Raw genomic sequence first — 16,018 nt, 5'->3', positions numbered from 1 at the left:
GTATAACTCTGTGTTGTTTTTGTCGCACTGCTTTGCTTTATCTTGGCCAGGTCGCAGTTGTAAATGAGAACTTGTTCTCAACTGGCCTACCTGGTTAAATAAAGGTGAAATAAAAAAAATATTGGTGTGGAATATTCTGATTGTGTTTCGTTCTACAGAGAAAGTACAGTAGGCTGCTTCCTTCTGCTGTGAAAAAGGTTCATGGCCAGAAGGAATCCAGTTATTGACAAATTAATGTCAGATTGGACTTTTCGTAGCAGGTTAGGAGAAATTACGCAGCAGGTTAGGGTAATTAACGTAGCAGGTCAGGAGTATGAAGTTAAGATTAGCTAAATGCAACAACAACAAAAAATTACGTTAATTTGACGAAAGCCCTGACCGTGAAAGAGCCCCTCACTTATACTACATTTCCCAGAAGTCTGCGCTGTGTGAATGAGCTGTAGATGTCAACAGCTAAGTGCTGAAGGTTCGTTTTACTCCAATTTTTGTAAACAAAGTAAATCTAAACAAACACTATATGTCACGACTTCTGCCGAAGTCGATGCCTCTCCTTGTTCGGGCGGTGCTCGGCGGTCGACGTCACCGGTCTTCTAGCCATCATTGATCCATTTTTCATTTTCAATTGGGTTTGTCTTGTCTTCCAACACACCTGGTTCCAATCCCATTCATTACATGTTGTGTATTTAACCCTCTGCTTCCCCTCGTGTCCTTGTCAGAGATTGTTTGTTGTTATGCTAGTGATATTCGATTGGTGCGCGACGGGTTCTTGTACCCACGTTTATTTTATTATGTACTTTGGTTTTGGAGTTTTTGTTTTACGTTGTTAAACTACTCCATTTATACCAAGTTTGATTCTCCTGCGCCTGACTTCCCTGCCACCTACATACACGGCATGACACTATATAGCCTCAAAACATGGTTAAAACTATAATTTAGATGGTCAGCCCTTGCATCCATAACCCTGTCTATGAATATGAGAGTGGCTACATTTCTCCAGCCCCATCCCTTACCTTTTTACCAGGGAATTATCTTTGTTATTGTTTAAACTGCTGATTGCAGCAATAATGATGAGGAATGAGGATGTTGTTCTTCAATCTAAATTAATTATACATATGAATTTTAGGAGCGAAACAGAACAGACTTGGACTTTCTCAAAAGATAGGTGGAAATCCAACAGAAATGGGAGAAGGAAAGGTTTGATTGTGACGCACCCACCACTATTGGTGAAAGCACATAGTAAGTCTACTTGGACCATTATTATCATCATCACAGACCTACTTTAGTTTTCACGCCCACTTCTCCCAACCTAATGTACCACCCTTTCATTCACAGCAAAAACAAGTACTTTGTCACCCACCCCTACTTGAATGGAAGGCTGCATCTCAGTCATACTTTCTGCCTTTTGAAGTAAGATATATATATATAGATTTGATTTGTAGATGCACTACGTGTAGGTCTTATTACGTTCAAGATCCTCTGTGAAAAATGTATTTTACACATTGCTCTTTTTTTCTTTGTAGTTTGCTGCTGGTTTCCATTGCTTGAAAGGGAGGTAATGCCTATTTCCATTTGGGTTGCATTGTACAGGAAGCTTGCTGTGCACATCAAACATGATTGGCTGTTATTTAAGAAGATTACATTCATCTTAATTCACAGGCCTGTGCAAGCAAGCTGAAGTGAGAGATGGAGGTTCCCTGATGAGAAGGAAGAGAACCTCAAGTTTGCAGATGAGTTCATCTTTAAAGACAAATCTAAGGGCATAAAGGTGAACATTTTATGCAAATATCAATTGATCCTCTGCACTACTTGTAAGCTTGGGGGAAATTGTTTCCTTTAATGCACAATTCAAGATTTAACTTATCTCTTGTGTGTGATCTTTAGAGCAAAGCAGTGGCAAAGGCTGTAGTTCCAATGGGACATTATGTGGTCTCTGGGGTTGAGTGACAAGGAGATGGTGCTGTTTGCCAACATGGAGCACTGGCTGGAGTACTTCCCACCCCAGGCCGTGAAAGACCAAAAGATGATGGGTGTAAAGGTGACTGATTATGACAAGAAACCATAAAACTGAGCTTGTTTCTTAATTTTATCTTATTCAGTACCAGGAAGCCTGATGTTAACCAATATACATACATTTGTTTCATGAGAACTGATTCCTAACTCGAGATCTGTGCTAATAACTTACGTTTTCTTGCAAATCTCGCATTTACATCAATGTATAATTATTGTGGAAGTGTGTGGATCTCAAGTTAAGATTCAGACCTGAATGTGCAGAGCAACAGCCATGCTTTAGTTCACTTTGAAAAAGTATTTCAGCTGCTGACAATGTTATTAAAAAAGGTGATATATCACAGATGGTACTGGCGACGCGCCTTCATCACAACCGTTGTGAAACCTTTCTACAACTCCTTAGTGAGGTGGCAGTTTATCACCCTAAATGAGAGTAATACATTAAAGTTTGGTAAAAGGTAAGCTGTTGGAAATGGTTATAAATATCCCTGCATTTTCCATGTAGCATTATTACATTGTCATGCCATTACTTTTTGCAGGTATACCATCTAATCACCGAAAGATGGAAAGCTGTGTATGGACCACGACAGGCAGACTGGAGATGTAAAATGTTCTTACCACTACATAATCTCAATGAGTTGTGTGACTATAGCTCTGCAGCTTTTGTCATCAAAGCCCCATATACTACCCACCACGGCGACCTGTATGCTCTCGTTGGCTGATCCTCACTACATATTTGTCGCCAAACCCACTGGCTCCAGGTCATCTATAAGTCTTTGCTAGGTAAACCTCCGCCTTATCTTAGCTCACTGGTCACCATAGCAACACCCACCCGTAGCACGCGCTCCAGCAGGTATATTTCACTGGTCAGTTCCGAAGCCAACTCCTCCTTTAGCTGCCTTTCCTTCCAGTTCTCTGCTGCCAATGACTGGAACGAATTGCAAAAATCACTGAAGTTGGAGACTTGTATCTCCCTCACTAACTTTAAGCGTCAGCTGTCAGAGCAGCTTACCGATCGCTGCAGCTGTAAACAGCCCATCTGTAAATCGCCCATCCAACCAACTACCTACCTCATCCCCATATTTGTTTTGGTTTTTCTGCTCTTTTGCACACCAGTATTTCTACCTGCACATCCTCATCTGCACATATATCACTCCAGGGTAAATTGCTAAATTGTAATTACTTCGCCACTATTAGACTATTTATTGCCTAACTTCATTACTTCATTTGCACACACTGTATACAGATTTTTCTATTGTGTTGACTGTACGATTGTTTATTCCATGTGTAACTCTGTGTTGTTTTTGTCGCACTGCTTTGCTTTATCTTGGCCTGGTCGCAGTTGTAAATGAGAACTTGTTCTCAACTGGCCTACCTGGTTAAATAAAGGTGAAATAAAAAAAATCATCATGTTTTTACATTCTAGGGATCTACAGGATTACACCCTCATTAAGATGAAGGTTGTCGAGCCCTACCCTGCAAAACTAAGGTACTACTCTATGTGAACCCGACTCACTGTATTTTATTATGTAGAATGAGACTCGGAACAACTTTATCATTTATGTAACAAATCAATTTTGTGTTGTTAATTGTGACATAAGGTGCAAGTTGGTTGTCGTAATAGCAGGTTACAGCAGATTATAGCAGGTTGCTGCGTGAGAATACAATATTTTTTTTGCACTCTTCTGAACACTATTTTCCTGGTCCCTGCAGTGGCATTAACAATCAGAGCATCTTCTTGGTGGCAGCTACTCTCAGACCAGAGCATGTTTGGCCAGACTAACTGCTGGGTCCATCCTGACATCAAGTACATAGCCTTCGAGACGGCCAGTGGAGACGTGTTCATCAACACACGGAGGTCTGCTAGGAACATGTCTTACCAGGGCTTCAAAAAAAGAAGAACGGCAAGGTCACAGGGATCATGGATGTTCTGGGAAAGAGAGGTACATTTAAATTACATCCTTATGTTTAAGTATCTGCACATACACTTACACACTGCAACTTATGTGAGCCTGACACATACACACACACTACATCTCATGTGACCACACACACTCACTTTTAACTCTCTCCGTAGAATATTCTTGGATGTGCTCTTAGTGCCCCGCTGACATCTTACCAAACCATCTATGCTCTGCCCATGCTCACCATCAAGGAGGACAAAGGTATTGGAATAGTCAAGAATGCTCCAAATACCACTTAATTGCTTCCATGATGTCTCTGCTCCAGCACGTCAAGATCGGGCTTGAGGCCTTCCTCCTTTTGAAGAGCTAAAGTGAGGAAGGCACAAGTCATTGTAGAGCACAGTAAACATTGAAATAAAGTAAAAAGATGGTTACTGATTTAGGCCCTGAGGGAATGCTGCACACAACTCCCACAGCATTGCTCTTAGATTGCCTCTTTTGCTATGAGTCATTACGATGAATTATTTTGGTCTGTTTTGCTCCAGGGGTTTACATCTGCATTGAAATGGTCTGACTAAATTGAAACGTCAGAATGCAGATGTCTATGGCTTTATTCTCTCGCTCATGCACAATGTCCCGTGTTTGGTAGAGAAAACATTCTCTGAGGACACCGCAGGGGCATTTGTGTGCCTCTGGGTGTTGGTTGTGTTTCTCATGTGACTTTGGTCTACTTGCTTTGTGACACCCAGGCACTGGAATTGTCACCAGCGTTCCGTCCGATGCACCCGATGACGTCGCTGCCCTCAGGGATATAAAAAATAAACAGGTGATGCTTTAACTGTACTACTTAAGTATTTACTTTGTGCTTGTTTGTGGCTACTGGTTAGTTAACCTATGCATTGCAAAATATGTTTTGGTAAATGAAGTAATTGGAGATCACTTGGATTCCTCTTATAGGTCCTGAGAGAAAAATATGGAATCAAAAACAAGATGGTCTTACCTTTTGAGCTGGTAAGCTGCCTCTCGCAACCTTTATTTGGTTGTAAATGACCAGACAGTGTACTGTGTGCCTTGTACTCACGCTGCTCTACTCCAGCTGCCCATCATTGAGATCCCTGGCTATGGGAATCTGTCGGCTCCTCCAGTTCTGTGACCAGTTGACAATCCCGAGCCACAATGACCGTGAGAAGCTGGCAGAGGCCAAGGAGAGGGGCTACCTCGAGGGCTTCTATGAAGGAGTGAGTCCTAATGGCAACACATAACATCTCAACTATGCATACATGTAATACAATACCACTTTATTTATCCTCGTAGGACAGCTATGGCTACAGAGGTGCAGCAGACCTATACAACAACCTAGAATAATATAAGTAAAGTCAACAACATAGTTTGTAATGAAGTGTCTTCTTTTCTCAGATCATGCAGGTTGAAGGCTACAAGGGCCGAAAAAGTGCAGGACGTCAATAAACCCATCCAGAATACAATGATGGAGGAGAAGGTACCCTGGTTGAAATCCATTATTTCATACTGTCGGGAAGAGTGGGGTGTGCCCGACTAAACAAGTGGAAACAGAGTAAACACACAACAGAGTTCAAGGTTCATAAGCTTTTACTCTAGCTTTCAGTGTCTCTGGAGTTCTTGTCCACAAGCCATTCAGGCAAGAGGGTGGTTAAAGATGGTGGCGATGTGGCCTCACTAGCAGAGTCTGTGGCAGGCGAGCGTAAACACAGTGTGAGTAGGCTGGCTGTCTTCCTAACTGCTCCTGCTGAGTGAGGTCCAGCCTGCGCTCTTGTGCCAGTCAGTTGATTAAGGAATGCCTTGCAGGTTTGCTGATTAGTAATCTTGTACAGGTGTGTTGGGTGAGAGGAGTTGTGGAGCTGTCTTCGGCTGGCCTGGTTTTGAACGTAGTGCAGTCTTCCGCAGTGCTGAACTGAGTGCTGCTGTCCATGGTGCTGCACTGGGACTCCTTCACCTATGCCCATGCTTCTCACGCTGCCACAGATACCACACCAATCTATATTTATTGTGTTCATGTTTATGCTTTTTAACTATATTGGTTGTTGACGTGGGCTCTTTGCTACGGTTGTTGACGTGGGCTGTTTGCTACGGTTGTTGACGTGGGCTGTTTGCTACGGTTGTTGACGTGGGCTGTTTGCTACGGTTGTTGACGTGGGCTGTTTGCTACGGTTGTTGACGTGGGCTGTTTGCTACGGTTGTTGACGTGGGCTGTTTGCTACGGTTGTTGACGTGGGCTGTTTGCTACGGTTGTTGACGTGGGCTGTTTACTACGGTTGTTGACGTGGGCTCTTTGCTACGGTTGTTGACGTGGGCTGTTTGCTACGGTTGTTGACGTGGGCTGTTTGCTACGGTTGTTGACGTGGGCTGTTTGCTACGGTTGTTGACGTGGGCTGTTTGCTACGGTTGTTGACGTGGGCTGTTTGCTACGGTTGTTGACGTGGGCTCTTTGCTACGGTTGTTGACGTGGGCTGTTTGCTACGGTTGTTGACGTGGGCTGTTTGCTACAGTTGTTGACGTGGGCTCTTTGCTACGGTTGTTGACGTGGGCTGTTTGCTGATGTGTTTGATACGTTTCTTTGTTATGCATTAGTGTGTTCTAACCTGGACCTCTACCAATGTTCCAGGGCCAAGCTTTGATATCTATGGAGCCAGAGAAGCAGGTGATGTGTGGTGGCACTCTGTGACCACACACTCTTTAGGTGATGAGATGAGAAAGAACTGTGAGGCCACTCTGGACTGGCTCCAGGAGCATGCCTGCTCTCGTACCTATGACCTGGGTGAGGAGGGGGACAGGCACATGGGGTAGGATCAGTGGAGTGAGTTTGGACAGGGGGCAGGATCAGGGAAATTAGTTTGGAGATTGGACATGATCAGTGGAGTTAGTTTGGACAGGGAACATGGGACAGGATCAGTGGAGTTAGTTTGGACGGGGACATGGGACAAGTATCAGTGGAGTTAGTTTGGACGGGGGACATGGGACAGGATCAGTGGAGTTAGTTTGGACGGGGGACATGGGACAGGATCAGTGGAGTTAGTTTGGACAGGGGCATGGGACAGGATCAGTGGAGTTAGTTTGGACAAAGGACAAGATCAGTGGAGTTAGTTTGGACAGGGGCATGGGACAGGATCAGTGGAGTTAGTTTGGACAAAGGACAAGATCAGTGGAGTTAGTTTGGACAGGGGACAGGATCAGTGGAGTTAGTTTGGACAGGGGACAGGATCAGTGGAGTTAGTTTGGACGGGGGACATGGGACAGGATCAGTGGAGTTAGTTTGGACGGGGACATGGGACAGGATAAGTGGAGTTAGTTTGGACGGGGGACATGGGACAGGATCAGTGGAGTTAGTTTGGACGGGGGACATGGGACAGGATCAGTGGAGTTAGTTTGGACGGGGGACATGGGACAGAATCAGTGGAGTTAGTTTGGACGGGGGACATAGGACAGGATCAGTGGAGTTAGTTTGGACAGGGGACATGGGACAGGAACAGTGGAGTTAGTTTGGACAGGGGACATGGGACAGGATCAGTGGAGTTAGTTTGGACGGGGGACATGGGACAGGATCAGTGGAGTTAGTTTGGACAGGACACATGGGACAGAATCAGTGGAGTTAGTTTGGACAGGGGACATGGGACAGGATCAGTGGAGTTAGTTTGGTGTCACAGCAAAGCATGTCCTGTGCAGGGCCAGGATTTTTACTGACCATGTGACCTGACAACTCTTGGCGTGGTTCTACCAGTAACATACAGTCTGACTAAACTCTGGGCCCAGTTCTACCAGTAACATACAGTCTGACTAAACTCTGGGCCCAGTTCTACTTATAACACACAGTCTGACTAAACTCTGGGCCTAGTTCTACCTATAACATACAGTCTGACTAAAGTCTGGGCCCGAAACGGAACTTCGTCAGTTCAAACACACTGAGTGTTCACATCCAAAAATATATACATTTCACCTCATATGACCATTGCGGACATAACGCATGGTGGGTGCAAAAAACATTTGTATATCTCTAATAATTAGATAACAATGAGATGGGGGCATGTAATGGTTCCAGAAAATAACCTCTCACGTCCGGGAACACATATTTTGAGAACAGAGGCTTTGGGGAAGTTTGGGATGGTGTAAAATTTGCTTGGAGGCAAAATACCCAGAATAAGGAAGCATGTTTTAGTAGATAATGTGCCAAACTACAGGAAGGACACATGTTTCACATTCTTAATGATCAGTTATCCATTACAATGGAGGAACCAGCGTGTAAAACCACACACATTTTATGATAAGCATATCCCTTACCGTTCACACTAGAAGGTGGTTGATTGTTTTTCTTTCTAGGTTTTTTTTTTGTCCGGTGTGCTTGTTGCTATAGGAACAAGGTTGCCATGGGACCAGCAGTGGCTAATCGAGTCCCTGTCTGACTCGACCATTTACATGGCCTACGACACCGTGGCTCACTTCCTCTAGGGGGAGTGCTCAACAGACAGGGACCTTCGCCTCAAGGGATCAAGTGTGCACCACTCTCTACTCTCACATGGTCATTTAATTTAGTGGAAATAGGCTTCTGTAGATGCAGACTGAGGGCATTATAACTCCTTAATATGACCTTTTCAACACATTATTGCAATACAGAAAGTTTGTATTGTAATAGTTGGAGATATGATTATAATTATTATATAATATATTATATAATATATAATTATATATATAATTATATGATTACATTTTGCACATGCATATACAGTTGAAGTCGGAAGTTTACATACACCTTAGCCAAATACATTTAAACTCAGTTTTTCACAATTCCTGACATTTAATCCTAGTAAAGATTCCCTGTCTTAGGTCAGTTAAGATCACCACTTTATTTTAAGAATGTGAAATGTCAGAATAATAGTAGAGAGAATGATTTATTTCAGCTTTTATTTCTTTCATCACTTTCCCACTGGGTCAGAAGTTTACATACACTCAATTAGTATTTGGTAGCATTGCCTTTAAATTGATTAACTTGGGTCAAACGTTTCGGGTAGCCTTCCACAAGCTTCCCACAATAAGTTGGGGGAATTGTGGCCCATTCCTCCTGACAGAGCTGGTGTAACTGAGTCAGGTGTTTAGGCCTCCTTGCTCGCACACACTTTTTCAGTTCTGCCCACAAATATTCTATATGATTGAGGTCAGGGCGTTGTGATGGCAACTCCACTACGTTGACTTTGTTGTCCTTAAGTCATTTTGCCACAACTTTGGAAGTATGCTTGGGGTCATTGTCCATTTGGAAGACCATTTGCGACCAAGCTTTAACTTCCTGACTGATGTCTTGAGATGTTGCTTCAATATATCCACGTAATTTTCCTTTCTTATGAAGCCATCTATTTTGTGAAGTGCACCAGTGCCTCCTGCAGCAAAGCACCCCCACAACATGATGCTGCCACCCACGTGTTTCACGGTTGGGATGGTGTTCTTCGGCTTGCAAGCATCCCCCTTTTTCCTCCAAACATAACAATGGTCATTATGGTCAAACAGTTCTATTTTTGTTTCATCAGACCAGAGGACATTTCTCCAAAAAGTACCATCTTTGTCCCCATGTGCAGTTGCAAACCGTAGTCTGGCTTTTTTATGGCGGTTTTGGAGCAGTGGCTTCTTCCTTGCTGAGCGGCCTTTCAGGTTATGTCGATATAGGACTCGTTTTACTGTGGATATAGAAACTTTTGTATCTGTTTCCTCCAGCATCTTCACAAGGTCATTTGCTGTTTTGCACCGAAGTACGTTCATCTCTAGGAGACAGAACGCGTCTCCTTCCTGAGTCGAATGACGGCTGCGTGGTCCCATGGTGTTTATACTTGCGTAATATTGTTTGTACAGATGAACATGGTACCTTCAGGTGTTTGGAAGTTGCTCCCAAGGATGAACCAGACTTGTGGAGGACTACCATTTTTTTTTCTGAGGTCTTGGCTGATTTCTTGTGATTTTCCCATGATGTCAAGCAAAGAGGCACTGAGTTTGAAGGTAGGCCTTGAAATACATCCATAGGTACGCCTCCAATTGACTCAAATTATGTCAATTAGCCTATCAGAAACTTCTAAAGTCCTGACATCATTTTCTGGAATTTTTCAAGCTGTTTAAAGGCACAGTCAACTTAGCGTATGTAAACTTCTGACCCACTGGAATTGTGATACAGTGAATTATAAGTGAAATAATCTGCCTGTAAACAATTGTTGGAAAAATTACTTGTGTTAAGCACAAAGTAGATGTCCTAACCGACTTGCCAAAACTATTGTTTGTTAACAAGAAATTTGTGGAGTGGTTGTAAAAATTAGTTTTAATGACTCCAACCTAAGTGTATGTAAACTTCTGACTTCAACCTTATTTTGTGGAAGAGGATGAAAGCAGTGTGCCAGAGTTTTTTAAATCCCAATAGTTGGTTATGGATACAGTGGAGCCACTTTATAATCTGAGTCTCTGTGTCTGTGCTCTCTCTGTCTCCCCTTCTCTCTCTGTCTGTCAGGCCAGAACAGATGACCAGGGAGGTGTGGGACTTCATCTTCTTTAAGAGCTCTCCCTTCCCCCAAGATGGAGATCCCCAAGGAACACCTGTAGAGGCTGAGGAGGGAGTTTGAGTACTTGTACACCATGGATGCCCGTGTGTCTGGGAAGGACCTGGTGCCCAACCACTTGTACAACCACGTGGCTGTGTGGCCCAAAGACAGGTGAGATGAACCCCCAGCCTGGCTACCTGCCTGTCTGCCGGCCTGCCTCTCTACGGTGTTAGGGCTGCTACAGGGATACAAGCTATTTGGGCTTTATGGGAATGTTGTTTTGCTATATTGAATGCTGGAATGCTGTATTGATTGAGTTAATTGAGCCTTCATTTTATGATGAAATGGGTGCGGGTGCTGTATATTAATGAGACCTGGAAGTGGTTTGTTTGTCTTTTCTGATTTATGCAGTTTTGGGTGAACTTGTACGTCCTATTCTTGACATACTATAAGACTAATGTCCACATACATTAGATACAGCTGGTGTCCTTACAAGTGTAGAATAATTATGCAGTTCCATACCTCTATTATTTGAAAGGATTGGCAGGATAAGCCTAATTACTGCAGGGTGTAACCAGTTATGGGGTAAGGCACTGTGCAGATGGTACGGATGGGAAGACAACCCCTCTAGAGATTCTCATGTTTTGAAGGAGATTATCTTTGTGTATATAGCAGAAAATGACTGCAGGCAGTCCGGGTGAATGGTCACCTGTTACTGAACTCTGAAAAGGCACGTTTTCCCTTCTCTGAAAGAGGTTTTGTTAACTACAAACAAGTCACCGATGCACTGAACTCTCTCTGTCGCCTGCTCTGGCATCACGGGACCTGTGTGTTTGATATGGTCTGAAGACGCCAAGTGTCATGCACAAATAGTGTGTGTGTGTGTGTGTGTGTGTGTGTGTGTGTGTGTGTGTGTGTGTGTGTGTGTGTGTGTGTGTGTGTGTGTGTGTGTGTGATCCTACTGACAGTCTTTGTTCATATTCATCAGATGGCAACATCTTCACTCTGAGTATCGCCATCTCCAAGTTCTCTGCTGACGGTAAGTAGGGCCCTATAAGCCTTCCAGCCTCTTAACTCAACATCTCCTAATTACTAGGCAGCTTTATGAGAGCAACAGTCATTATTTTACAGGCCTTTTCTCCAGAAGTCATTAGCATAATCAATTAGTCATTCTTTACTTCTTGATGCCTAAATGTTTCCTGCTATTTCTCTGATTAAAGGGTGGGTTTGCTTTAGTAGGGAAACAGAAGAGGAATTGGAAGGGGTAGCAGAGCAGTGAGATAGCGTTTCCTGCATTCCTTCTGACCACCTCTTCCTACTTGGAGAGTAGAAATAAACACTATGGTCAGGCCCAGAGTGGTAGTCGTAAATTAGTCATGTTGATTTGATGCCATTCCTCTGGCTGATTGCTTCCTTCTGGTTATTTATGAAGAAGTGGGACTGCCTAAATGCACTGTTCTCTTCACATACTTTTGTAGAAGACAGGAGAGGGGATGGAGGAGGGATTATGTAAGGCTGTCATTATGCATCATTATACTAATTGCAAAAATTCTGCTTTTAGTGTCAAAGTGCTTTGTTTCTACCAGTGCCACTGTAATATGGTGTGTGTGTGTGTGTGTGTGTGTGTGTGTGTGTGTGTGTGTGTGTGTGTGTGTGTGTGTGTGTGTGTGTGTGTGTGTGTCCTGAGTGTTAAGCACAGCCTTACCATGTTGTGTGTGTCCTGAGTGTTAAACACAGCCTTACCATGTTGTGTGTGTCCTGAGTGTTAAACACAGCCTTACTGTGTTGTGTGTGTCCTGAGTGTTAAACACAGCCTTACTGTGTTGTGTGTGTCCTGAGTGTTAAACACAGCCTTACCATGTTGTGTGTGTCCTGAGTGTTAAACACAGCCTTACCATGTTGTGTGTGTCCTGAGTGTTAAACACAGCCTTACTGTGTTGTGTGTGTCCTGAGTGTTAAACACAGCCTTACTGTGTTGTGTGTGCCCTGAGTGTTAAACACAGCCTTACCATGTTGTGTGTGTCCTGAGTGTAAAACACAGCCTTACCGTGTTGTGTGTGTCCTGAGTGTAAAACACAGCCTTACCATGTTGTGTGTGTCCTGAGTGTAAAACACAGCCTTACCATGTTGTGTGTGTCCTGAGTGTAAAACACAGCCTTACCATGTTGTCCGTGTCCTTGCCCATGGATGTCCAGGGGACACAGTGGAAGACGCTAACTTTGTGGAGGCCATGGCCAATGCTGGTGTCCTGCACCTCTACACCTGGGTGGAGTGTTTCAAGGAGATGATAGCCAATCAGAACAACCTGAGGACAGGGCCAGCTTTTGCCAGGTAGTTTGCAATGTCCAATGAGATAATTGAATCTAACACAGTGTGGAATCATCATCCAAGCTCCAACGAATTTATCTCCATCAAGGAGAAATGTTCTTTATTTCTGGCCATTTTGAGTCTGTAATTAAACCCACAAATGCTGATGATCCAGATACTCAACTAGTCTAAAGGCCAGTTTTATTGCTTCTTTAACAGTTTTCAGCTGTGCTAACATAATTGCAAAAGGGTTTTGTAATGATCAATTAGCCTTTAAAATTATAAACATGGATTAGTTAACAAAATGTGCCATTGGAACACAGGAGTGATGGTTGCTGATAATGGGCCTCTATACGCCTATGTAGATATTCCATAAAAAAAATCTGCCATTTCCAGCTACAATAGTCATTTACAACAATAACGATGTATACACTGTATTTCTGATCAATTTTATGTTATTTTTGTTTTAAAAAAAAAATGACATTTCTAAGTGACCCCAAACTTTTGAATGGTAGTGTATATTCCATTTAGCAGACGCTTTTATCCAGAGCGACTTAGTCATCCGTGCCCCAGTGGGAATCAAACCGATGATCCTTGACATTGCAAGTGCCACACTCTACCAACTGAGCCACATAGGACCATGGTTCACTATAACCAGCAGATGTACACATTATAATAGGTTATGCATTAGGCCTGGGACGATACCAGTATCGCAATATTTTTTCCATGCTGCCAAAAACGAAAACACGCAGCAGACCAAAGTCTTTGGTCCTGTATGTATGTAAAACTTGATGTATGTAAAATATTGGGTGCTATAGCTTGGAAAATAAATAAATGTCACTCTGGATAACAAAATAACGATGTTTGTTTTCTTTTTGGTAGATTGTTTATTTTTAGGATCAGCTTTTCCTACTGAAGTTGGAACCACAACCCAAAATATAGCAAGCTTGTTTTGGACATGAAGTAACACCATAATGGCCCTTCCTGTCTCCCACAGACTGGTTATACCAAGCAACCTGCAGCCACCCAAGAGCAGGATTATATCTAGCTACCTGGCGCCCCCCAAGAGCAAGGTTATATCTAGCTACCTGCAGCCACACGAGCAAGGTTATATCTAGCTACCTGCAGCCACACAAGAGCAAGGTTATTTCACGCTACCTGCAGCCACCCAAGAGCAAGGTTATTTCACGCTACCTGCAGCCACCCAAGAGCAAGGTTATATCTAGCTTCCTGCAGCCACCCAAGAGCAAGGTTTTATCTAGCTGCCTGCAGCCACCCAAGAGCAAGGTTTTATCTAGCTGCCTGCAGCCACCCAAGACCAAGGTTATATCTAGCAACCTGCAGCCACCCAAGAGCAAGGCTAAATCTAGCTACCTGGCGCTCCCCGAAAAGCAAGATAACATAATGCTCAGTGCTCTGCCAAGGGACAATCCATTTGTACCAGTAATAGCTGGTGAGTGAATATTGAATGGATACTTAGAGATGTTGGCAATAATGCCTTTATCTATTTCCCCAGAGTCAGGTGAACTCGTGGATACCATTTATGGCTCTGCGTCCAGTATGAAGGAAGTTAGAGGTAGTTTCACATGCCAATGCTAACTAGCATTAGCGCAATGACTGGAAGTTTACAGGAACAGTGAGCATGCTAGCTACTCCCATAGACTTCTAGTCACTGTGCTGTTCCCATTGATTTTTGTCAATGCGATAAGGCTGTTAGCAACTTCCAGGGGCGCAACAATGGTTTTAGAAGTGGGGGGGACATTATTGTTATTATTATTATTTTATTGGCTAGGGAAACTGACAGATCAATACTTGGCTATACAGACTCACATTGCGCTGAAAAAAAACATACATATATATATATATATATATATATATATATATATATATATATATATATATATATATATATATATATATGAGAGAGAATATATATATAGAGAATATATAGAAGATCATCAAAGGTAAGGCATTTATTATATCGCTATTTCTGACTTTTGTGGGTCTTCAATCACTATATGGGTCTTCAATCATTTCATCTTGATTGACTCTGATCCAGTGAGTGAGGCAGAAATAATAAAAGAATAGCTAGTGAGCAAAACTTTCCAACTATCCCCTTAAAACTTCTTATGGGCAGGTGGGACGGTAGGAAATTGCAGAGCTCGAAATTCAAACTACAGAATTATAAATATTTAACTTTCATAAAATCACAAGTGTAATACATCAAAATAAAGATTAACTTCTTGTTAATCCAGCCGCTGTGTCAGATTTCAAAAAGGCTTTACGGCGAAAGCACACCATGTGATTATCTGAGGACAGCACCTCGCATACAAAACCATGAAAAACATATTTCAACCAGGCAGGTGCGACACGAAAGTCAGAAAAAACTATATAATAAATGCCTTACCTTTGATGATCTTCTTCTGTTGGCACTCCAAAAGGTCCCAGTTACATCACAAATGGTCCTTTTGTTCGAAAATGTCCTTCTTTATATCCATAAAAACTCAGTTTGGCTTGCGCGCTTCAGTCAATAATCCACCCAGTTTCCCTCCATCAAAATGCATACAAAATGAATCGCAAACGTTACTAATGAACTTTTCCAAACAAGTCCAACAACGTTTATAATCAAACCTTATGTACCCTAATACGTAAATAAACAATAAAGTTTAAGACGGAGAATCGTTATTGTCTTTACCGGAGGAAAATACCAAAGAACGCGTTCTCATTCACTCACTTGGAAACACTACAGCCAAAATGGGAGCCACCTAGAAAAACAAAAATTTCTGGCTCATTTTTCCAAAAACCAGCCTGAAACTCTTTCTAAAGACTGTTGACATCTAGTGGAAGCCCTAGGAACTGCAATCTGGGAGGACTTCGCCTTATAATAAAAGTGACAGCCATTGAAAATAGTGGTAGGCTGAAATGTTTTTGTCCTCAGGGTTTCGCCTGACATATCAGTTCTGTTATACTCACAGACATTTTTTTAACAGTTTTAGAAATTTAGAGTGTTTTCTATCCAAATCTACCAATTATATGCATATCCTAGCTTCTGGGCCTGAGTAACAGGCAGTTTACTTTAGGCATGCTTTTCATCCAGACGTGAAAATACTGATCCCTACCCAAGAAAGGTTCATCTTAATGTGCAAGTGCTGTAGCCCTTTACACTCGTACTTGTATACGTGTTGAAAATGGCAGAGTTGTGCACTGATAAACGCTTAAATTGTAACTCAGTGGCTGTACAGCTATAGATGACGTCAG

The 16,018-nt window shown here is 42.7% G+C and overlaps 1 pseudogene; it reads left to right on the top strand.

The window, feature by feature from the left end:
* Nucleotides 1–973: 973 nt before the first annotated feature.
* LOC106603821 (leucine--tRNA ligase, cytoplasmic-like) overlaps nucleotides 974–16,018 on the top strand; it is a 30,454-nt pseudogene continuing 15,409 nt past the window's right edge.

Source organism: Salmo salar, chromosome 04 (assembly GCF_965601325.2).
Source record: "Salmo salar chromosome 04, fSalSal1, whole genome shotgun sequence".
NCBI lineage: Eukaryota > Metazoa > Chordata > Actinopteri > Salmoniformes > Salmonidae > Salmo > Salmo salar.
The sequence above is the reverse complement of the archived record's forward strand: the minus strand, read 5'-3'. Positions and strand labels throughout refer to the sequence as shown.